The 22,003-nt window shown below is 53.6% G+C and overlaps 1 protein-coding gene across 5 annotated transcripts in view; it reads left to right on the top strand.

Moving 5' to 3' along the window:
* The window catches only part of ACTN1 (actinin alpha 1), a 97,150-nt gene that overhangs the window by 3,350 nt on the left and 71,797 nt on the right, over positions 1-22,003 (top strand). The window contains exon 1 of one of the 5 annotated variants that reach the window (XM_070513857.1): positions 18,334-18,354. The exons of the other annotated variants lie outside the window; for them this stretch is intronic. The gene's annotated coding sequence lies outside the window, so the exon portion shown is untranslated. Of the gene's footprint in view, positions 1-18,333; positions 18,355-22,003 lie in introns of those variants that run through there. 5 annotated transcript variants of the gene reach the window in all.

Raw genomic sequence — 22,003 nt, 5'->3', positions numbered from 1 at the left:
TCCCCATCTGAAAATTTCAGGGCTGGTAGGGATATAAGGAAGTGGTATCACACCTGGAGGATCAGACCTAAAGTGACTTGTTGCTTTTGACACCCTCTCTGCTGGCCATGGGAGGCGAGGGTTGAGTGGGGCCAGAGCCCACAAGTGGACAGAGGCCGGCCATTCCGGATAGAGGTAGGAGAGTGAGCGCGGGGGAGGAGGACAGCGCAGTGGGATACAAAGGCCACTGGGTGGGAGGCAGAAGACCCAAGCATCGTGCAACCACCACTGTTGGTGAGACTTTGGGCCAGTCATTTCACTTCTCTGAGCTGGTATTAGATTATTCAACAAATACTTTTCTCAGACCTACTGTGTGCCAGGCATGGTTCAGTTGCTGAGGATAGGGCACTGAATGAGGTCCCTGTGGCACTTCCGTTCTGTTTCCTTCTCTGTAAATGGGCCGCATTCCTGCCCTGCCCACCCTCTCAGGGAGCGGTAGGAAGTACTTCCCTGGTGAGTGGTGAGTCCTGATGGTGATTCAAGTAGAAGTCTGTGCAGGTGGGAGGCATGACTCAAGAGCCTGCATGGCTTGGCCGTGGCTTGTCCCTTCAGAGAATGCACCAGTGCAGAGTTCGGCAGGCTGGACTCCCTGCCTCCAGGCGCAGGCTGCTGTGCATTAGGGGAGTTATGGTTTCACCATCTTCCTGACCTTCGAGGCTGACCTCTCAAGCCACCTTTTCTAGGGCCAGCAGGTCTGTACCCATCCTTTCAGGATGACATGGCCCTCAGTTTATTCCCTCACATGCGTCTTGCCCACACCCTTACGTGTATGTGTGTGTGTGTGTGTGTGTCTTGAGTGTCAGGCAGGCTGGAGAGAGCATAGATTTCCAGGAGCATGCTGACTCCACTTTCAGGCTTGTGACTTTGGGCAAGTTCCTTAACCACTCTCAGCCTCCAATTCCTTGTTTATAACAAGGAGCACGTCCTTCCCCCTACCCTCCCCCTCGCTGGATTGACAGGTGAAAACATGTAAAATGGCAGTTTCTCCTGTTAAATGTTATTCTCTGTCTCTTCTCCCTTAAATCCTGGAGGCTCTGGTTTAACGTGTATTCCCACAGGTGCCAGCTGTGGGGTTTTTTTCTCTGGAGAAGTTGAGTCAGTATTTGTTGAGCTAATGGGTGTTGAACAGAGAGGCGGCTCTGGCAGGTCGATGAAGGTGGTTGTAGACAGGCCCCGGTCCCGAGTCTGCACCCACGCTGAGCCAGGTGGCAGGAAGAGGGGCGGCCTTGTTTAAAGCCCCTGCTGGACTGCAAGACCATCGCAGGAGCTAACCCAGGCCGCTGATAAGGGAGGCCAGCTGGAGCTGGGTTTACCTGGGGAGGAGCAGCGCATTCGCCCACCCCAACGGTTAGGACTCCCAGAGCAGGGCGAGGCCGGTGAGAGTAAAACCTGCTGGAGGAGGGAACTGGCTCGTGTCCATCCTGACAGTCCTGCTCGCCTGGGGCGGGAGGCCAGCCTGTTCTGTTCTCTGCCGGGTCCCTAGTGCCTAGCACAGGCTCAGGTCTGTAGTAGGTGGTCAGGAAACAGTGCTGACTAATTGGATGAATGGCATCATGCATGGCTCTCAGCCCCAGGCTGGGGGTGGAGACAGGGATGACAGGCTTTACACTCTAGGCAAACCGCGCCATTCTGGGGCTGTACCCTGGCTCTGCAGATGGACATGCTGTGGACACACTCGGTTCAAATCTTGGCCCGTCTGCTGACTAGCTGTGTGCTCTTGGGTGAGTCACTTACCTGCTCTGTGCCTGATGATGCCAGGGGGAAAATGGGAATAATCATCATTCCTGCCTGATATGGTTGAGTGGAGGTTTAAACTAAGTAATGTATGGAGGGAGTTTAGCCCAGCACCTGACAGATGGTGAGTGCTCAATAAATGTTAACTGTTTTCAGGAACCACAGTTTATATGGCCTTTACCCGATGTGCTTTGAGATAAGGTGCAGTATATAAACTCATGTTAGAAGGAGCCAAGATTGCCTAGGAGTGCGTGGGAGTTCTCCTTGACCTCTGACCCTGAAGTCAGCTCTGGTTCATTCAATGTTGCTTCACTTCTCTGGTTGCTCAGTGCCTTCCCCTCTGGAAGGCTGTAGGATCCCTTGTCCCCCTTCTCTGCTTCTTGGAGATCCAGGATGGAGAGGTGAATGTTAAAGTGCTTAAAAACATTGTCAGCTTGTTAGAGCACAGGGCAAATGAGCCTAGAGTATGAATTTCCTCTAAAAGAGACAACCCCGCCGTGTCTTCGGGCCTCACCGTTAAATAGCTGAGGGCTTTACTCCAGGACCTGTTACAGCTGCTTCCTCTCCAAACCTGTCCCGTGTGGGTGTGCTGAGAGCAGGTGCTCTGATGGCTGGCGATGCACAGAGCCTGAAGGAGAGATGGATGGGCCAGAGCCTCAGGGCCGTGGACTGGGCAGGTGGCACTGCTTTTGGCTGCACTGACGCTGCCCTGGGACAGACAGGTGTGAGAAGGCCTGGAGCCACTGGGAACCAGATTTTCCAGTTTTGAAGAAGGATGAGACCTCGAGGGGCTGTTGTCATAGGAGTAAGAGACCAACAGGCTCCTGCAGCACCGTGGTTATCAGCCTTTTCAAAAGGGGAAGGAAGAAACTCTGAAGTCTGACTTCTTGAGGAGGGGCTGCCAAGGCTGTGCTCAGCGTGGTGGGGGTGGGAGGAGGCCCTGACCCCTGGGACCCTTTTTGTGGGGTGGTTCTGAGTGTGAGGAGGTCAAGCCAAACAGGCGTCCTATAGTGTGAGGTTTGTGGTTGGGACTTGGGCCTCCCCTTTCCATCTCCAGGAAGGCCAGGGGCTGGGTGCCTGGCCAGTGGCCACAAACCATAAACCTGGCTTGCAGGCTTGTCACAAGAGCCAGGGTCTAGAGCCAGGGCAGGGCTGCCCGAGCCTGAGACATGACCTAGCCACAGACCAGCTACTGTGTGTCTCTAGGGAAGAGCCAACGTCTCTGATCCTTCACCTTCTAGTCCTTATGTGAGACCATTGACGCTTTCTCCTTGTGGAGTCAATCAGTGAATGCTGATAGAATCCCTATTAGGGATCAGATTTCCACCATGTGGGATCGTTTAAGTGGAGAGGGACTAGAAAGTCACACTAAGGTGCGCCAGTAGTGGCCAGAGGCGTCGCCTTGGCCGCTGTAGGGCAGGAGCCAGCACTGTGCCTGCGGAGGTGGAGGAGGTGAAGAGTCGTGGCATTTGTGTTGCGTCTCAGGACAGACAGGGTTTGAAGGCTCTGCTGTGAAGCCTCCCCTGTCCCTGGCAGTGAGGCTGCATGTGTGTGTGCGTGTGTGAGTGTGAGTGTGCAAAGGAGGGTAGGGTAGTAGGGGAGAGGGCCGAAGATGGGAAGGGCAGAGCAGGGGGCAACAGGGAGTTGTCCATGCAGGGGCCTGCAAGCAGCTGCAGGCTGGGGACCCCCCGCTCCTGCATCCTTCTTGCTCATCGTCCTTCTTTCCCATTCTCTTTGTCCCTCTCCCCTTTCTGAGAGGCCAGGCTGTTTGCACAACTCACAGGCCAGGCCCTGGAGCGCCACGCCTCTGTACAGATGGTATTGGGACCATTGTAGCCATCTACTCCCCTCCCCCACCTCCCTGAGCTGCCCCCAAGTGTAACCAACCCATGGGACCTGGTGTGTGCCTGAGGGGCTGTGGTATTGAGGTGCCTTCCCTGCTGGCCTGGCTTTTGTCCCTTCTGAGTGTGGTCAGTGGGCCCCCGTCTCTGCAGGAAGGGCCCTGTGAGCTGGGCTGGGTTACTCACCAAGGACACTGGGGGAGGGCGTCCTGGAACCCACAGCTGGAGATGATTTGGACAGTTTAGTCTGGAGCTCCCCAGAGAGGTCATGGCTGGGAGGCCACTGGCAGAGGAAACCCCCTCAGCCTGGTCCCATAGTCCTGGTCAGACTTGGGTCTCCCAGTCAGACTCACACTCATGACAGAACCAGCCCTGGGTTCTGTCTCCATCGGCTGGGGTGCCAGTGTCTTGCTACGTACTGATTGTCCAAACCAGGCCCTGTCTGAGGCACGGAGCCGTGGGAGTGCTGGGCGCGGGAGCCACCCTGGAAGCCCACTTTCCTCTCAACGTGGCCAAGACTTCTCCCTGGTTCCCAGGCGTAATTCTTCCTTCTCCGCGGGTGGGGGGTAGATGCACGGAGAGGGCTGCTCAGGCGCTCTCTGCCCTCTCTTGCTGACTCTCCCCTTATGTCCTGGCTGGGGATTATCTGGCAGCATCTCCAAATGTGGGGCACCATGAGGCTGATGTAGTGATGCAAAGGCCCCAAAACACGTGGGCAACAGTCATGAACCCAACCTGTCCCCTCTGTGTGCCCCATTCAGCCACCCCAGATGGTGCCATTGATGGCAGAGAGGATGAGTGGGAGAGGCACAGTCTTAGTCCAGCTTTAGCCCCCTCCCAGACGAATGAGCAGAAACTATGGCAGTCCCCAGCAGCCTGGGCAGGGCCATCTTCCCAGACCAGAGCCAGGAGCACAACTGGATTTTTTTTTTTGAGGAAGATGAGCTCTGGGCTAACTAGTGCCAATCCTCCTCTTTTTGCTGAGGAAGACTGGCCCTGAGCTAACATCCGTGCCCATCTTCCTCTACTTTATATGTGGGATGCCTACCACAGCATGGCTTTTGCCAAGCGGTGCCATGTCCGCACCGGCAAACCCTGGGCTGCCGAGAAGTGGAACGTGTGAACTTAACCGTTGTGCCACCGGGCTGGCCCCTATGACTGGATTTTTAAAGTGAAAAAAATTTTCTGCTAATAATCATAGTGGCTCACCCTTGCTGAGCACGTGCTGAGTATTAGGCACTGTCCTAGGCGCTCTCTATGCATTAATACATCTAATCCTGTGAGGTGGGTACTCCTGTTACCCCATGTTACAGGTGAGAGAGCTGGCTCAGAGCAGCTCCTTAGCTTTTCCAAGATCGCACAGCCCACAGGAGGTGGAGCTGGGGTCCGAAGCCGGGCAGCGTGGCTCCTGCCTTTGCCTCCTCACCACTTTGCTCTGCTGCTTATAAAACAGATGCTCGCATGTCTAGGAACGTGTAACCCAAGACAAACCAAAGATGAGACAAAACCCAGTGAGGAAAATGTTCTGGAATTAGAGAGTGGTGGTGGTTGTGCAACCTTGTGAATATTCTAAAAAGCACTGAATTGTATGCTTTAAACGGGTGACTTTGATGGTATAATAAATATATCTCAATTTAAAAAACCTCAGAAAATGCTAAGTAATAGAAGAAAATGACAGTCGCCTGACATCCCAGCTCCCCCAGCCAAGCCCCTCTCAGGAGTTTCTGGTGCGTCCTGCTTCCTCTCATGTGTGTGTCCACCTTTTCTCTCTTGCTCACTGTTTGCTCTAAGGTCAGGGGTCCAGGTTCATGGTGAGAGAGTGGGAGAAGAGAATAGGAAAATAATCCAGAAGGGCAGCTTTCATAAAAGGCACGAGGTGACTCTTTTCCTGGAAGCTGTGTAAGAACAGATGACAGATAAGCACAGACAAAGTGAAGGCTGGGTTGGGGGAGCTTCCTCATTTCCCCAAGACCGAGTCCCACTGGACCTGCGTCCATAGACCCTGTTGGCCTGTGATTGCTGCTCACCTTCTGCCATTCCTGGGGTTAATGAGGTGGGGTGGTCCACATGGGGCAGCTTTCCCCAGGGCCCCAGACATGTGGAGGGGAGGGGAGGGCCAGGGTCCTCCCCCGGGGAGGCAGCTGCACCACTCTGAGGTTGCCTAGCAATAGTGGGAAAAGGTGACTTGGCCCACTACAGGGGCGGGAGGAGAATAAAAGGCAGCCGGGGATGGAAATGGGGAGTAGATGCAGAGGATGCTGTTACCCTGGAAACCGCCTGCTTGGTCCTTGGTTACAGCGGGCTACTTCTGGGCTGGTGTCTGCTCTTCATTGAGAGGTTGTGGAGTCCTCTCCAGGCCTGTCACCCACGGGGTCCAGGATGGGGGACGTGGCCTCTGTGTTAGATGTGTTCTGTTGGCGGCCTCATTTAACATTCACAACTGCCTTGTAAGGCGTGTGGGATGATCACACTTGATAGATGAAGATCCTGAGCATAGGGATGTGGAATAACGGGCTTGCATCTGCAGAGTGAGAAGGGGCTGGGAATGGAGGTGCTGGTACCCTTGGTCCTTAAAGGGAACCTTTCATTTTGGTTTAAAGCATTTCACAAGCCCAGCATCTGGGAGGTAATGTAAATACTGTCCACCTCCTGGGAAAGGAAGAGAAGATGAGAGAAGGAAGGCTGGAAGGGAGAGTTATCTGTTTTATATCAAACAACCAACCAAACAGTATTTATTAAGAGTGTCTTTGTTCCCAAAATAAGTAAAAAGACTAACAGTTCACACTGATGGAGGGTTGCCTGGTTTGGATGACCTCAGTCTGTCAAACAACTCTTTGCAGAAGGTACTGGTATTTTCCTTGTTATAGACAGGGAAGTTGAGGCTCAGTGAGGTTAAGTAACTTGACCAAGATTGACCAGCTAGTAAGCCAGGTTATGAATGAACCCTGGCAGATTGACCCTGGAACTCGACTCAACCAGAAGTACCGACATACTCTTTGCTGTTTTGGAATTCATGTTTTAATTGAGAGACAAGGCTTATGAAATAATAAGGAACAACTCTAGATGGTATATAATCAAGTACTCATTGTGTGATTCATGATTTTTAACATTTATGCTTTCACATGTGGTTTTCTCCGTTAACCGTGGCGGGCACACTTGTGAGGTCTTGTCCCCATTTCATAGACAGGGCAAGTAAGGCTCAGAAAGGTCAAGTCTCTCCCGAGGCCTGAAGAGGGGAGAGTGGGTTTTGAATCCAGGTCTTTGCCTGGAGGGTCTCGAAGCCAAGGGGGTGGGCGTGGGTCTGGCAGAGGTTCCTTGGTTGAAATGGTAGTGGAGGATGCTAGTTGTGTTTCTCCACACGTTTTAGTAGAATGAGTGACTGTTGGGAACAGACTCAGGTCCCTGGAGCTGGAGGGCCCCGTGTGTCCCTGTGCCCTCTCTGGAGCTGATCCCAGGTTTCGGGACTGCTTCCCTGCTTTAAGACTCAGGTGCGTCCCCTCCCCCTCCACTGCTCCTGATCCTTCAGCTTCACCTGCTCGGCCTTCCCCTTGCTTCGTCACCAGGGGACCCTAACCGGCCTTGAACTGGGTGGCTGAGGCCTAGTGCTTGTTTTGAGAGTAAGAACCTGTGCATATGAACCCAGAGTTGGAGGCTCTTGTTTAAGCCTTGAGACTGTTCAGAAAGTCGGTGAGGGAACGTCTGGGGGCCTCAGTTGGGGTATGACTTTTGGGTGCCCTTCTGACCCCATTTTGAACCTGGTGGCTCAGGGTCTAAATCAAAGGCCCCAAGTGGTTCAGCTGAGGGCAGAACAGCCATCACTGGGGGGAGGGGAGCCCTTCTGACAAGCTGCCTTCTCTCCACCTTGTTTTTCCTGTTTCGTGGTGGCTGGTGCTGTGGGGCTGTTCAGAGTGTGGTCACAGGCCTGTGATTTGAGGCCAGGCCAGGACTTGCAGGGGAGCATTTTTATGGGACTGAAGATTTATTTTGTAAAAGCCATCTGTAAAGCTGATTATAACCGATGGGAGTAGAGTCGAGTGCTGCTGAGCTCTATTTTCAAATCGTCTGTAGGTGAAATGACACGAGGGAGGGACCATCGAGGTGGGTGGCCTCCTTCAGGCAGGGCTCCTGATGGAACTTGGCTTTGCGTCTCGGGAGAGAGGCGGTGAGCCTTGCCTGTGGGTGGGGGGCTTGTTGCTGTCAGACTCGATCTCTTCTCATGTCCCACGTGGAAATGTCCACATGGAATAGCCTGTGGTTTGGGGATGGACAGGGCAGTGGGGCTTTTAATCCTTCCAAGCCCCAACACCAGATAATGGGGTACCTACCACCCCCAGTGTGAGAGCCTGGTGGGGCAGGGTCGGGGGGAGGGCAGCAGCTTTTGCCAAGGTCCCGCTGTCTGGACCCCTCCTCTGTCCAGGTCTGTGAGTGGCCGTGTGTCAGCGTGAATGCATGTGTGTGTGTGTGTGTGTGTGTGTGTGTGTGTGTGTGGCTCTGAGAAGCCCCTCTGTTGTTTTTGGCTTCTGCCTTGCCTTTGGCACAGAGCAGCTCCCTTTCAAACACGGCAGACATCCTCCAGATAATATATAATGGCACTTTCCAGTAGAGTTCCCGATATTTCGGAAAGGACTTTCTTTCCAGGAACCTAAAGTGCTTTTCCAGACTTGGCTCTGGGAGCTGGGGGGTGGGGCAGGCGGCCCGTGAGTCCTGCCTTCCCGGAGCAGGGGAAGCGGGGCCAGACCCCTGGTTTCCTGCCCTTCATCCTGGATTCTGGCTGGGACCGTTGGGAGGCATCTCTGCAGGCATGAAGCCCTGAGGCCGCTCTTTAGAAATGTGGATAATATTCCAAACTTTAGCCTCAGTGAAAGCCACCTATTTTTTTTTTTTTAAAGTTAAGCAATAGTAAATTTAGAGGTTCACTATATGTAATCAGCTTTTTAAAAAATTAGGGAATGTCACACTGGGGTCTCAGTTCAGTGGGCCTGTCTGGAACCCCCTCTTGGGCTGGTTGGCACAGGTAGTGAGGCCACAGTGGAGCCCAGGGGTGCCTGGCTGGGGGACCTGCCCCAGATTCCCTTTCCACAGAAGCTGCTGGTTCAGGAGAAGGCCCAGTTGAGGCCCACGAATGTGTCTGGGAATATGGAGCTGAGCATCCATCGCCGACGGCCGCGTGAACTAACCTGGGCCTGTGCCATGGGTCGGGCACGTTTCTAAGTGTTTCACAGATATTAACTCATTTAATCCTCACAACACCCTGATGAGGCGGTTTAGCTGGAGGTGAGGAAATTTGGAAAGGCCTGCAGAGGCTCAGGCGGTTACAGCCGTTATTTCTAGAATTTCGCTCTTGAGGCCACTTCATGAAGACCATGAACATTACAGACAGCGCTGAGGCCCCAGAGTTCCTCCCCAGTCCTCTTCCCTTCGCTGCCAGGAAACAACCACTGTCCGGTGTGGTGTTTCTATTCCTAAGTGGACATTTATATAGTTCCTGCCTGTGTTGTGGTCTGCATGTTTGCACCTGTTGATAACGTTACCTAAATGGTGTCATACCCAGCATAGCGGTGTGCATGCCGCCCTTTCTCCTCTCGCCTCTCCCGCATCCTGGAGCTGTCGAGACCGACTGGGCCCCTTGTTTTGTGGATGAGACGACAGGCCTGGAGGGGTCACACAGCCGCTTACATGTGGCTGGGGGCATCAGGAGCTGGGCTTCCTGCCACTTCGGGAGGCTCCCTGTGTCATACCCGCCCCTCTGCGTCCTGTCAGAGTCCCAAGCCTTGCTCGTGTCTGATGAGCGAGGGCGGGAGCAGCAGGTCTCGGATTCCTGTTTTCTTTCGTCCCTTGAGTCTTTTTGGCCCCTGGCTCCTGTCGCCTGGGGGTGCCTGCACCCTTGCCTGCTACCCTCTTTCTGGGGCTCTGAGAGTTCGCTTCTTAGAGACTCATGAGTTAGCTTCTTCGAGACTCACACCACTTTGCCGTTTTCCCTCCTCCAGGGTGGCATCTGCCCTTTCATTGCTTCTTGATGAAGTAAGTGTGCAGTGATGGAAAGCCGCTGTGAGTTTGGGAATGCTTCTACATGGATTTATATTTTATATCCCACAGTGGCATCTTGCAGCGTTTGGAAGTTAGTCATTCTCTGTGCATAGCGTTTTGGAAGAGGCCGGAGGTGGGGAGCCATGGTGGGGCCCCTCTTGGCTGGGCCCCAGGGGCAGCCAGTGGGATTCTAGTTAGGTCTCCCTGTCCCCCCTGGGATTCCTGGCTCTGGCCCTTTCTTCCTTCTCCCCTGGCTCTGGGCCACTCAGCCCCCGCCTGGCTCACTTAGTACCTGGGTCGAGGGTGGGCTGGAGAGAGGGCCGGGAAGGGCAGCCTCTTTGCAGCCCTTGTCACACTTGCTCTGGACACTGCTGTGAAACTTGGTTCTGAGGATGTTTGGAGGGTTCTCGGGGTGCCACTGATCTGTGACAGGCGTGGGGCTCCTTGTATGATGGAAGGTGGGTTTGTGGGGTCTCCTTGGGCCCCCTAGTAAGGACTCCACTATCCGGGGCTCCTGGAGGCTGTGCCACTGGGATCTAGAGACACTCATACCACCTCACCCCAGAGCTTTGACGCCTAGAAGGATAGGGGTGGTTTGTGGGGTGGGACAATGGTCTCAAACTTCAGTGTGCATCCTGGAGGGCTTGTGAAAACACAGATCGTGGAGCTCTGTCCTCAGAGGATGTCATTAGGTAGGTCTGGGGTGGGGCCTGAGAATCTGCACTTTTAACACATGAGCTGCATGTTGGAGTTAGTGGTGGAGGAGGTCGATCTAGGCAGGGGGAAGGGTTGGGGCTGTTTGACTGTGACTTTGCTGGTATTTTCTGCTTAGCACCTCCTTCCCTTCCCCCTAAAATAAATAAAAAGCTGTATTCTTTCTCTATTTGAGAGGCCGAGGCTTAGTGAGGGAGATGGGCTCCTGTACCCCAAGCACGGCTGACTCGCCATGAGCCTCCTGCTGGCACATGGTAGGTGCTCCCCAATTCTGGTTGTGGTGACCGGTGATAGCGGTGCCTTCGGAAGGACGTGGCAGCCACAGTCCAGCAGGAGATGCCTGGCAGATGCTGAGGTGCTGGGTGGCGAAGGCCTGAGTTACAAGGGCTGCTGCAGTGACGAGGCTGAATCCAGGTCTCAGAGCAGGGCTCCGAGGCATGCCCTGGAGTCAGGAGGAGGCCAGAGGCCAGGGAAGCCAGCCTTGTGCTTGGTGATGGGGTCCCAGCCTGGGATGCCCTCAGGCTCTGCCATGCTGCTCGGCACCCCCTCCAGGGTGTCTGATGGCAGGGTGGCAGGGAGCCAGCGCAGGCCCCCCAGCTCCCTGTTAGGCAGTCCAGCTGGGTTTTTTCCCTTTTGGTTAGTGGCCCACTTCAGATTCCTCTCCTGAGGTCCTGCTCGGGCAGACACGTCTCTCTACTCCCTGCCCTTACTGCATTTGGCTGGGGTCCCTACTTCAGAAAAATCTTAGGGAGTTTCCGGTCCTCTTGTGTCGAGGACCTTGAAGCTTGTGTTGGGGACCTCAAAGGAACCAAGACTTGGGGCTCAGTTTTCCTTCTTCCAGTTCTAGCGCTGGGAGTTCTCTCTCAAGTCTTGGACATCAGCAGCCTGCTGTCCTTAGCCACAGCATCTTGGGGGGGTGTGGAACCAGACGGAACCTTTAGACCCTCCAGCTCACCAGCATGTGGAGTCTAGCAGGACCTTGGTCCACCTGCCTCCTGCTCTCTTTCTGTTGGGACCTTAGGAGGTGGCATATAGGAGAGGAGTAGGTGTGGAGAGACTGTCCCTTTTGAACTATTAGGCTAGAGAATGGCTTGCAAGGACCATGTCCTGTCGGAATAGGGAGAACGGTCGAGCATCAAGCACTATGCACTGGGCCGGAGGAGACCTGAGGGCTTGTCTAGGAGCTGCCTGTGGCTGCTGTGTGATGCTGGACAAGCCACACCTGATCCTCGCCTATAAAATGAGGGGGCTGGGTTTTGGGGTGGTGCTGGTGCTTCCTTGCATTATCACATGGAGATGGTCTCTGGGATCTGGGTGAACACTGGCATTCTGTGTGTCTGTCCTCTTGGGGTGGGGGGGTTCCTCAGTAGAGTCAGGCGCTTCCAGAGGTCATCTTGAGGTTGACTCCTGGGCATCCCAGCCTGGCTCTGAAAGTCACTCTTCAGCTAACACACAGACTCTTACCTTTAGGAGTCTTCTGTGTCCTCAGCTTTCAGGAATTTGTTCTCACCCTCTGGGAAGGGCGTGGGTGGGGCCAGGTGAATGAGCTTCCCTTCCCTTCCCTTCCCTCTGAGGAGCCAGAGTCCTGTGCGCTGCAGTGCCCTCTCACTCTGAAAATGCCTGCTTGGGGTGTGGCCCAGCAGGAAGTCAGGTGCCTGGGGAGGGGAGAGCGGGGGAGGCCTTGTTTGGAGTTGGCGAAGGGTCCCTTAACTCTGCCATGTAGCCTGGATGCTCCAGGTGTGGTCCAGGTGATGGCATGCCTGGGGGTGGCTCAGGAGTGGGGAGAGCATCTCTGCCCACTGCAGGTAGACCGTTCATAGTGGTCCTTTGTGTCAGCTTGGCTGCCCCACAGGCCTGGTGAGAGGAAGGGAGGGGACCTGCCTGTGGGCTCAGTGGATAGGAGAAACTCCTGTCAGAGCCAGGGAGCAAGGATTTCAGCCTGGAATCTGCCCAAGGGGCTGATGTAAATAGGTAGCCCTGTCTTTCACTTTGTTTACTCCTAGAACCCAGCTCCAACCCTCCTTTCCCCTGTAGTGGTTTGAAGAAATCAAATCATTGAATGCCTGAGCCAGAAGGGACCTATGCTGTCACCTGGCCCTGCCTTCTTAGATGAAGAGACTGAGGTCCATCGTGGTGATCTGACGTGTCCAAGGACACTCTGCCATGAGTGCGTTCCTTGTGGGGCTGGTTTTGGGAGGGACTGTTTATTCTGGGCACACATAAATCATCTCCTGTGGTTATCCTTGTGGGTGGGCTCCAGAACACCTGCAGACACACAGGCAGGGTGAGCCTCCGTGCTCTGGAGGCAGATGGAGCTGCTGGGGTCTGGCTAGCGTGTGGGTGGTCAGGTTCAGGTGAATGTCATACTTGACGGCCCACTGTGCTCTGCCAGGCTGGAGGGGGCAATGGACAGGCGGCTGTTTGTATGGCTGCCCTTGCACTCAGGTGTTCCCGGGACTGGCTCCTGAGATTGCCGTTGAGGAGAGAAGCGACAGATGAGCCAAAGGGACAAGCGGAGGTGGTGCTGGTGGCACTCGTGGTCCTAGTCCTGTTGTTGACAGCTAACACTTAACTACCACACGCCCAGCCCTGTGCTAAGTCCGTTACACACATTGTGTCATGAATCACCATAACCACGCTATGAAATAGATACTGTTACATTTTCATCTCCACTTCATAGAAGAAATTGAGGCCTGAGGTTTAGCAACATTAGTTTAGCAACATTAGATAATGTGCCCAACCCTCAGAGCTCTTGAGTGGGGCTGTGGCCTTTGTACCCAGAGCTGCCTGGCCAGAGGCCACCTCCTAACCACTGCCCTGGCTGCCACCTCTCTGTCAGGTCCCTCCTGCTTGGTGCCCGTCGGCCCCGACTGGGGAAGAGAAGCTCCTCACTAGAGATGGAACTGGGCCTCCAACCTCCTTAAGCCCCAGATACCTCTCTCTTGACACACACATTCCTGGGGAACCAGGAAGTGGCTGTCTCTCTGGTCCCCAACACTGCAGGTCCCAACGCTGTATTGAGCAGGGGAGGTGGGGGCGGCTCAGGGCCTGATGGGGGCTTTTTATCCCCCGTCCATACTTCTCTTTGCCCCCCTCCTTTCTTCCCCAGGTCTGTTCTCTTTCCTTCTTGCCCCACAGAGGCCCCCCAGGCCCTGGCCACCCCCACGGATGGTTTTGGGGATGAGGCTCTGCTGGGCCCTCCGTCTGAGGGCGGCGGCTTTCCTCTCCTCCCTGGGAGCGCAGGGGGCCTGGCTTGGTCTCCGCTGGCTGCCCCAGAGTGGGCACCTCTGGGCTTGTCAAGACTGGGCTGCTCTCGTGTCTGTAGAGCTGCTCCAGGCCCCTGCGCCCTGAAACAGCCTTGCTAGTGTCTCCCCTCTTTGTTGCAGGCCCTGTGCTGCCTGTTTCACATGCACAATCTTAGTTCATCCCTGCAAGAAGGTAGGCGGTATTAGTCCTATTTACAAGTGAGAGAGTCAAACTCTGAGAAGTCAAAGAGCACACTAAGGTTCGTATACAGCCGACTGAGAGTCACGCCACCTAACGCAAAAGGGGCAGCTGGCTCAGAAAAACAAAAACAGAACCCAAGACAATGACAGCAACGGAACACCTCCTGGCCTGGCCGCAGCATCCTGGTGCGGGTAGGCTGGGAGCATCTCCCTGATGAAGGAGCTTTGCTGGCACCTCTCCTCTGAGACGAGGCCGGATGGAAAGCATTTACAGGCTTGTTGGCCCCTCTTACCCCTTAGGCGGTGGCTGGGGCATTGCTCAGAAAAGCTCAGGCAAGAGAAGGCAGTGAGGCAAGGACAGCCAGAAGCCAGTCTGAGCCTGTCCCTCGGATCTGGCCCTGCCTCTGTGATTTCTTCTTTGCAAAGAGTGTTTCAGTGCCCATTGTCGCCTATACCTGTTAACAGGGGCTATGGGAGCCTGGTGAATTTAAAAAAAAAAAGTTTTACACATGAATTCTTCTAATGCTGTGTGCCTGGCACTGCCGTTAGCTTTTTACATATAAGCACTGGGACAAGGACTTTGCATGTGCTAAGCCATGTAATCCTCACAACAACCCTGTGAAGTGGGTGCCAGTATCCCCATTTTACAGTTGGGAAAACTGAGGCCCAGAGAGGTTTAGTAATTCGCCTTAGGTCCTGCAGCTAGTAAGTGGCGGAGCTAGGATTTGAATCCAAGGATTTCCGGTCAATAGGAACGTGATTCCCTTGAAGTCAGGGACAGCCACATGACTTTGATTTCTATCCCCGAAGCTGGCCTAGTACCTGGCACTGAGCGGGGCCAGGAAGAGTTGTAAGGATAGAGTGAAGGGCGTTGGGCTCCTGCCCTTTGAGGAAAGTTGCCTTTCAGTTGGGGGCTCCCAGCCCGCCCGTGGTTTCCTGTGGGTGCGTGAGCTTGGCAGCAGCCCTGAGGCCCACCCTCGGCTCCCGGCAGCCACTTACTGAGTGGGGGAGCCCCCCGTGTGTGGGGAGACCGCACTGGTAGGTGGAGTAGAGCGAGCTGGGAAGACACAGTCCCTGAGGCCCCTCCTGGCTATTTGTTCCTTGGGGAGGTCAGCATTGTCTTCCTGGCACAAGTGCCCTTAGGTGTTTCATTCCCAGGGAGGGAGAAGATAAGCAGATAAGTTAGAACTTAATAAAGTTATCAATTCATGGGGAAGATTGTTTCTTATTTCTCTCTTTATCCATGCTGCCTGGCGTGTGGTAGGCACTTAAGGAATGTTGGAATTAACATTGAAGGAATGAATTAAGGAGAAAACTTATTATGGAAAATTTAAGCACAGGAGTAGAGAATAGTGTAATGAATCCCCATGTGCCCATTACCCAGCTTCCAGAGTTAGCAGCGGAGCCTGCCTGCCATATTTACCATCTGGGTTAATTTACGGTGAGACTAGCGAGCTAGTATGAACGGCTACGAACTTCTCAAGTGAAAAAGGGCAAGTGGAGATGAAATGATCCTCTAGCGCGAATAAAAACTCTGGCTCATGCCCACTGTGCCGTGCACGGTGCAGGAGCTCACCTGAGGGTTTGAGCCCATGGTGCTCAAGTGACTGACCAGGGGCCCTGGGCTCCAGCTCCGGGGGAGGCAAGTTGTTGTAGGATGAGTTCAGCAGACACTTGAGATGGACAAACATCTCCTGGGGTTGAAGGCACTGCAGCCAATGATGGTTCGTCCACTCGATTCACATTTACTGTGGATCATCTATTTCTTTTTTTAATGATATTTCATTTACAAGAAAAGGTACAGAGAATAGTAGAAGAAATACCCAGGTGCTTCCCACCCAGATTTAACATGTTAAGCAGTTGCTCTTTCCAGGTCAGGGCCAGGTGCATGATCCCCTGCCTCTGAAGAGGCAGCAAGTGAGAGACCTGTGAGTTGGCATTTCCCTGTTGAGTTCAAAGATGTCCCATGTGGTATGGTGACGGGAGCCCAAGGGAGGCCCCAGCCCACCTTGGAGGGGACAGGTAAGACTTCCTGGAGGAGCTGATACTGTGAGCTAAAAGTTAAATGGAGACTGTGTAAGAGTGAATCAGGTGTTGGTGAAGGTGGGGGCGGTGGGCCAAGCGGATAGTGTCACCGAAGGCGAAGGCAAAGTCAGGTTATGGGAAGGGAGGGGCAGGAGATTGGCATGAAGGAGGAGTGGGCAGGGAGCAGCTGGAGAGAAAGGCCTGAGGGTGGGTGACAGTGAGGACAGGGTGAGTCAGCAGAGGGACAAGCTTGGGCCATCTTCGGGGCAGGAGCGGATGCCCGGCTTGTCCCGAGTCCTGCTCAGCACGTGGCTGTCTGAACTGGGCACTGCGTGTTGAGAGGATTAGAGACCAGTATGATGCCATGCAGAGGGTGGAGAAGGGTGGGAAGCTGGCTGGTGGGAGAAAGCTCCAGGCTGCCCAGTGGAAGAGGGTTGTGCTGGATTTGCTGCGTGGGGTAGGCCCAAGGGGAAGTCGGACTCGGTGAGAGTTGTGTGGGAGATGAAGGCTAGGTCAGAATCTCTAAGAGTCAAACTTTCCAAAGAAGGATGAACTGTTAGGTTGTGAGTGTCCTGGTCTTGAATGTGTTTAGGTATACTCGAGGGTGAGAAGGAGGCAGAGGGAGGGCCGCTCTGCGTTGCCTGGCCTTCAAGGCCCCTCCTCACTCTGCGTTCAGAGGATTTAGGCTGGGGGAGGGTAGGTTAAGCGACCCGTGGGCACAGGCAAGTGGTGCTCCAAGGAAGGCGTCTGTGGAGGAGGTGCTGGCCCGTTGCCATGGGAACCGTCCCTGCTGTGGGTTTCCAGTTGCGAGGATGCCCTGGCAAGGAATGAGCTTTCTGCACCTGCTAGGTGATGAGTCAGCCTACTTCTGAGGTCTTGGCTGCTCTCCAGGGTTAGGCAGACCCTGCCTCTGCTCCCCCTCGGACCACTGACACTTCTCTGCCTGACGTGGGCTGTTGTCATTAGAGACGAGATAGAGGCAGTAGAGGCCAGCCATTGTGGGAACCCTGGGGATCCTGACTCCAGTGGAGGCAGGAGGAAGCCTCTAGCCCAGTCTGCCAAACCTTGGCCCTCAGCAGGGGCTGAACCATCCGATCTGCTGGCCACTGAGCTCGTGGATGGCGCACCAACTGCAATTGTGCTGGGCCGGGGGCTCGCGGTCCTGTGGGCTGGACAGATGCTGAGGGGACGGTTTCAGGTGGGCTGAGGGTTTTGAAGAAGTGTAGCTTTTGGGGAATGTCTGTTGGTTGGGCATGGGCTAGTTTCTGCGGGTGGATGAGGAAAGGTGCTTAGAGGGGGTGGCATTTGATCTGACATTGGAAGGGTGATGGGTCAGTAGTGTGCCAATCAAGTCCTAGGCATTGGAAGTCAGAGGTCATGGCAGGGCCCTTGCCCCTCCCCGCCATGTGTCCAGGCATCCAGTTTGTTGTTTCCGTGAGGGAGGGCTCGGAACATGTCCACTGACAGGGGATGGCAGGAATCTCAAACAGCTATGATTTCAGGGCACCAGCTTCTTCCCCAAGATGCTAAGAAATGCAGACTGTCACTTCTGGGTTCCAGTCCCTAAGGATCCAGATGGGGGCTATAGCCTGTCCCCTCCTGCCAGTGTGGCAGCCTGGGGGCTGACATGGGAGAGGCCAGGGGACGCTGCTTTTCTAGCTTCCGCTTGCCTGCTTGCGTCATCCACAATTGAGAAGATAACTTCAGGGGACAAAAAGTGACCGTTTTCACCCTTTCACCTAAACACAGCTATTTGTATCTTCAGAAACCTATTTTGTTTTTATCCTCATGCCTGCATTATTTTGATAGGGGTAATCATAGTGTGTATACAATTTAGTTCTGCTTTTTTATTTTCCCACTTGGCATTTTCTCAAAGACATTTTTTCTTATATAGCTACACAGCCCTGAAGAAAGTGAGGTCCATGTATAGAGGTTGTTTCATGAATATATGTTTGTGTGTACTTTCCAAAAACATTTGAGGAGAACGCATTAAATGGTTCACAGAATTTTAAAATTGAAGTTAGAAGATCTGGAGCTTTGTCAGGATGGGGGTGAGGTCATTGAGAAAACAATGTTAAATTAGAAGTTAGTTTTTGTAGGTCACCACTGACCCTAGTTCCGAGCTTCCTGGCAGCCCAAACAAAAGGGGAAATTGGGATGATCTTATGTTTATTTCCTAGTGAAAGGAAGTATAGCAGTTTGTGGGAAAGAGACACTTTGTAAGCACTGAACACCGAGGGTTTTTCCATTTTAGGAGAGCTGTGCAGTGGATGACACCATCAGTATCCGTTTCATGGAACACACAGAGACCTTTTTTGTCTATTGGTTCCTAAATCAACCCCCAGCAGAGCCGAGGGCCTGCTTAAATCACACTTGTCTGAAGGCATTTCTGTGGAGAGCCGAATAGGGAAATCTTGTCCTGCTGTTTCTGGAGGTTCAGCCTGAGCGAGGCCTCCGTCCTTGGAGATGCTCGTCAGCATTTGCTGGAGACTCACACTTGCATTTGTCCAGACCGGGGCTGGAGAGCGGTGAGTGTGGACTCCTGGGTCCCTGTTCAGAGGGTTCCTGAGACCTTTCCTGAGAAGAGGACTGTTGGCTTGGGTGCTCGGCACGTGAGGGCAGGGCCAGAGCTGCCATTTTGTTAGGAAAACGAGTTTGACCTACCCCGGTGGTGCAGAAGGAAGGCCCCGGAGCCCGCAGTTGTCCTCTAGAAGCTCTTTTGGGGCTGGGCTGTGTCTCAACAAGGTGTGGCCTCAGGCCCTTTGCCGAAGAGCCTTCAGGAAGGAAAGGTGTGGCAGTGGGGGTTGGGCCTGGGTGTGGCACCTTACCCGCTGCCTTGCTCCTCAGCCAGCTGACATCCACTCTCCTCCCAGTCTCCCATTATTGGGCATTTTCATGGTTTCCAGTTTCGGGCTATCGTAGATAATTCCTCTGTAAAGATTATTTTCATCTGGGCATTTTCCTGCATTTTAGGATAATATCTGGGAGCTCAGTTAGTCCATCAAAGGAGATGATCATTTCTATGAGTCCTTTTACATATTCATCAATTGCCTTTAAAAGACAGACTTCTTCATGTGCCACCAGCAATACAAAACCTATTTTTTTTTTTTTTACTAATTAAAAAGGAAAGTAAAATTTATGGTGGAAAATTTGGAAAATACAGCAAAGTACAAAGAAGAAAATAATGATCACCTGAAATTCTACTCTCCAGAGAGCGTGGAGGTGTGTGGTTGGTGCGCTGCTGCTGTGAGCCTGTTGATTCTTGTCAGGCAGCGGTTGAGCTGGGGCACTTCCCCTTAATGGCTGTCCCCAGACACCCCAGTCTGGTGGGGGGAGTGGCACCTGATTTTCCTTTGACGCAAAAGATCTTTTCAGCCATTGGCTGTCTGGCTGTAGGCTTATATTTCTAGGATTCTGAAGGCCTTGCTAACATTTTAATCTAGTGCTAGATACGTAGAAGGTGGTTTGGAAACTGTCAGGATTTAAACATTTGGGAAGAAAATGTGAAATATCATTACCCATTGGCCTTAGCAGGTTCCTCAGTGGCCACCACACGCCAGGCCAGGCCTGAGGGCCAGGGGCACCGGGCTGATGAGCGTCAGTGGGAGAAGAGGTCGAGAATTAGAATCTGTGTCTGAGAAGATTTCACCCAGACCTGGCTCCTGACCACATTCCCCAAGTTCCTCTCCGTCTGTGAGGCTTGTCAGAAGAGCCAGGGTGTTTGGTAAAATTGAAGAGAAGTGGGAGAAGTCACAAACGAGAACCTAAACCTGCCGTCTCCGCACGCGGCTCTCACTTCCTCCGCTTTACTTCTCTGAACTGAACATTCTGTGGTCCAGGTGACGCTCTCCTCTCCGCCCCCATCTTCAGGAGGAAGGCTGCAGGGTGGGAGAGACCACTGCCTGCACTGACCGGACCCTCGCTGAACTCTTGACTGGGTGCTGGTTCTGGGCTGAGGGTTGCCGGCACCCCAAACCCATAGTGTTACTTCTGTCACTGGGCAGCTCCCGGGTCACCAGAGCAGTTACGTGTCTGACTGAACTTCTCAGACGCTGGGATAGGAAGAAGAAGTTGGACTGTTCATGGGGTGACGTGATCTCACATAGGGACTGGAGCCTGTCTCCAGCAACTCTAAGTGCCGACTAAAGGTTTCTTAGGTGGCTTCGAATGCCAAAATGGGTGAAGCCTTTGGGAGAGCTTGGTGCCGCACACACAGTAGTGCCACAGCTGCATGGTTGTGTCATTTTCAATATGTAGGAGGTGATGCACAGAAGGTTCCTTTCTCTTGCAACTCTGGCCCCGCCCTTGAGTTGGGTGGGCTTTGATCAGGGACCATAGTTGGAGGTCCACAGGTGTCTCTTGGTGGAAGAACAGATGATGCTTAAATGATGGCATCTTAGAGTCACCCAAACCCTTGGAGCCACATTTGGAACTCTGAGGCTCTCTTGGAGAGCTACTAGAGACATGCTTGATGTCCCTAGTGATGAGTGTCAGATGGCCAGCCCATCTGACACAGCTGGGGACAGTTTGCCTATGTCCAAGGGCTGTGGATGATCATAACTTCAGAGCCATGGGATTCGCCACAGAGAATCTTGGTGTTGGCACATTTCCTTGGGGGCACTGAAGGGGGAAGCCACCAGGATGTCTCAGCTGCTGTTCTGGTTGTTTGGAACCAGCTCCCTGTTGGGGCCTTGTGATGCTCCAGCTTGCAGCCATGTGGCCAGGCTGAGATTGATTTATTCTGTCTGGCTCATTAGACACTCTACCCTCTTTGTCTCTCCCCACCCAGGAAACCACAGTGAACTCTGAAGGCTGGTCCAATTAGGATCGTGGTAATTGAGAGGGAGAGCGGGACTCCTGAGGAGACAAGGACTTGTACTTTGTTCTGGGAAAGGAGAGGTTTCTCTACTGTGAGGAGTGGGGGCAGGTAGCAGCCACAGGCCTCCTGCCTACATCTTATTAAATGATCACCCACGCCAGGTGACCACAACTTCCCTGTAGGTTTTCTGGTTCCCATGGGCATATCCACCGTCTGCCACTCAAGTGGAGAGTTTCGCTCCAAGGTTGTATTCCCTCAAGAGTGGTCCGTGGACCACTTAGGGTTCATGGAAAGACTGTAGCCTCCTGGGCCTTGCCCAGGTCTGCCAAACCAAACACTCTGGGCTCAGCGCTCAGGAATCTGCATTTGTAGCAAGCTCCCTACTTAATTTTTAGATAATGCTAGAGACCTCTGTGAAGGATACCTGAGGAATATTATTGCTTCAGTCAGAATGAGCTAAACAAACTCATCTCCTTCGCTCATATTCGTGCCTCCTCCAGGACCTTCTGATGATGCTTTGTCTCCTTGTAGACCTGAGTTCACTAGGCCCCCAAAATGTGAACCAAGTATCTCTTCTGGACCCCAAACCCCCATTACTTAGAGGGAAAGTAAAGAAAAGAAAGAAAACCTATTCTTGCTTCGCTGACTGTAAGTTGCTTTTGGCTCTGGAGCAGGTGGGCCAGCCGGCTATCCGCAAGGCTGCTTTGACGCAGGATTGCAGTGATGATGGTGGAGGCCACGCTTCTCATCCTGGGCATTCCGAGGGGCTGTCCATATCAGACAGGCGGCCCTCCCTGCCACAACATCTGTGTCCTTCAGTGACCTGCCAGCTCTGTTGTTTGGTTTCCTGTGGACAGAGGGCTTTTCAACATTCTGCATCCTGCCTCGCCCTGTTCCCCTCCCTGTCCCACCTAAGTGGCCTCTGATCCTCTAGTCCCAGCTGAGTCAAATTCTGACTGTGGGCTGTTGTCTGAGTTCTAACTTTCATCCAGACAGCGTGACAAGAGGGGTTTGGGTTGGCTCTAGACTGTGTGAACGCCTCCACATGGTCATAATCCTGGATCGTTTCAGCCTGGGGGGCTGCCAGCTGCAGTGTGTTTTGCTGTCACAGACTCCAACTGCCCCCTTGAGACAGGGGCCCAGGCAACAGGGAGCCTAGAAGGCCTGTAGAACTCAGTTCAGCAGGCAATTGCCCAGTGACTCCCCACCCCCAGGGGTCAGTTTGGGGACTCTGGGTCAAGAAACCCTCTGGCTGCCTCTCTGCCTAGTGGGAGTGTTACAGGGGAGATGTGACACTGTGGGGGTCACAGTATAAGGGGATCAAGGATCTCAGAAATAGAGGGGGGGTGGGTTTAGTA

The sequence above is a fragment of the Equus asinus genome, chromosome 7 (assembly GCF_041296235.1).
Source record: "Equus asinus isolate D_3611 breed Donkey chromosome 7, EquAss-T2T_v2, whole genome shotgun sequence".
NCBI lineage: Eukaryota > Metazoa > Chordata > Mammalia > Perissodactyla > Equidae > Equus > Equus asinus.
Note: the sequence above shows the minus strand (reverse complement) of the source record. Positions and strands in the feature narration are given on the sequence as shown.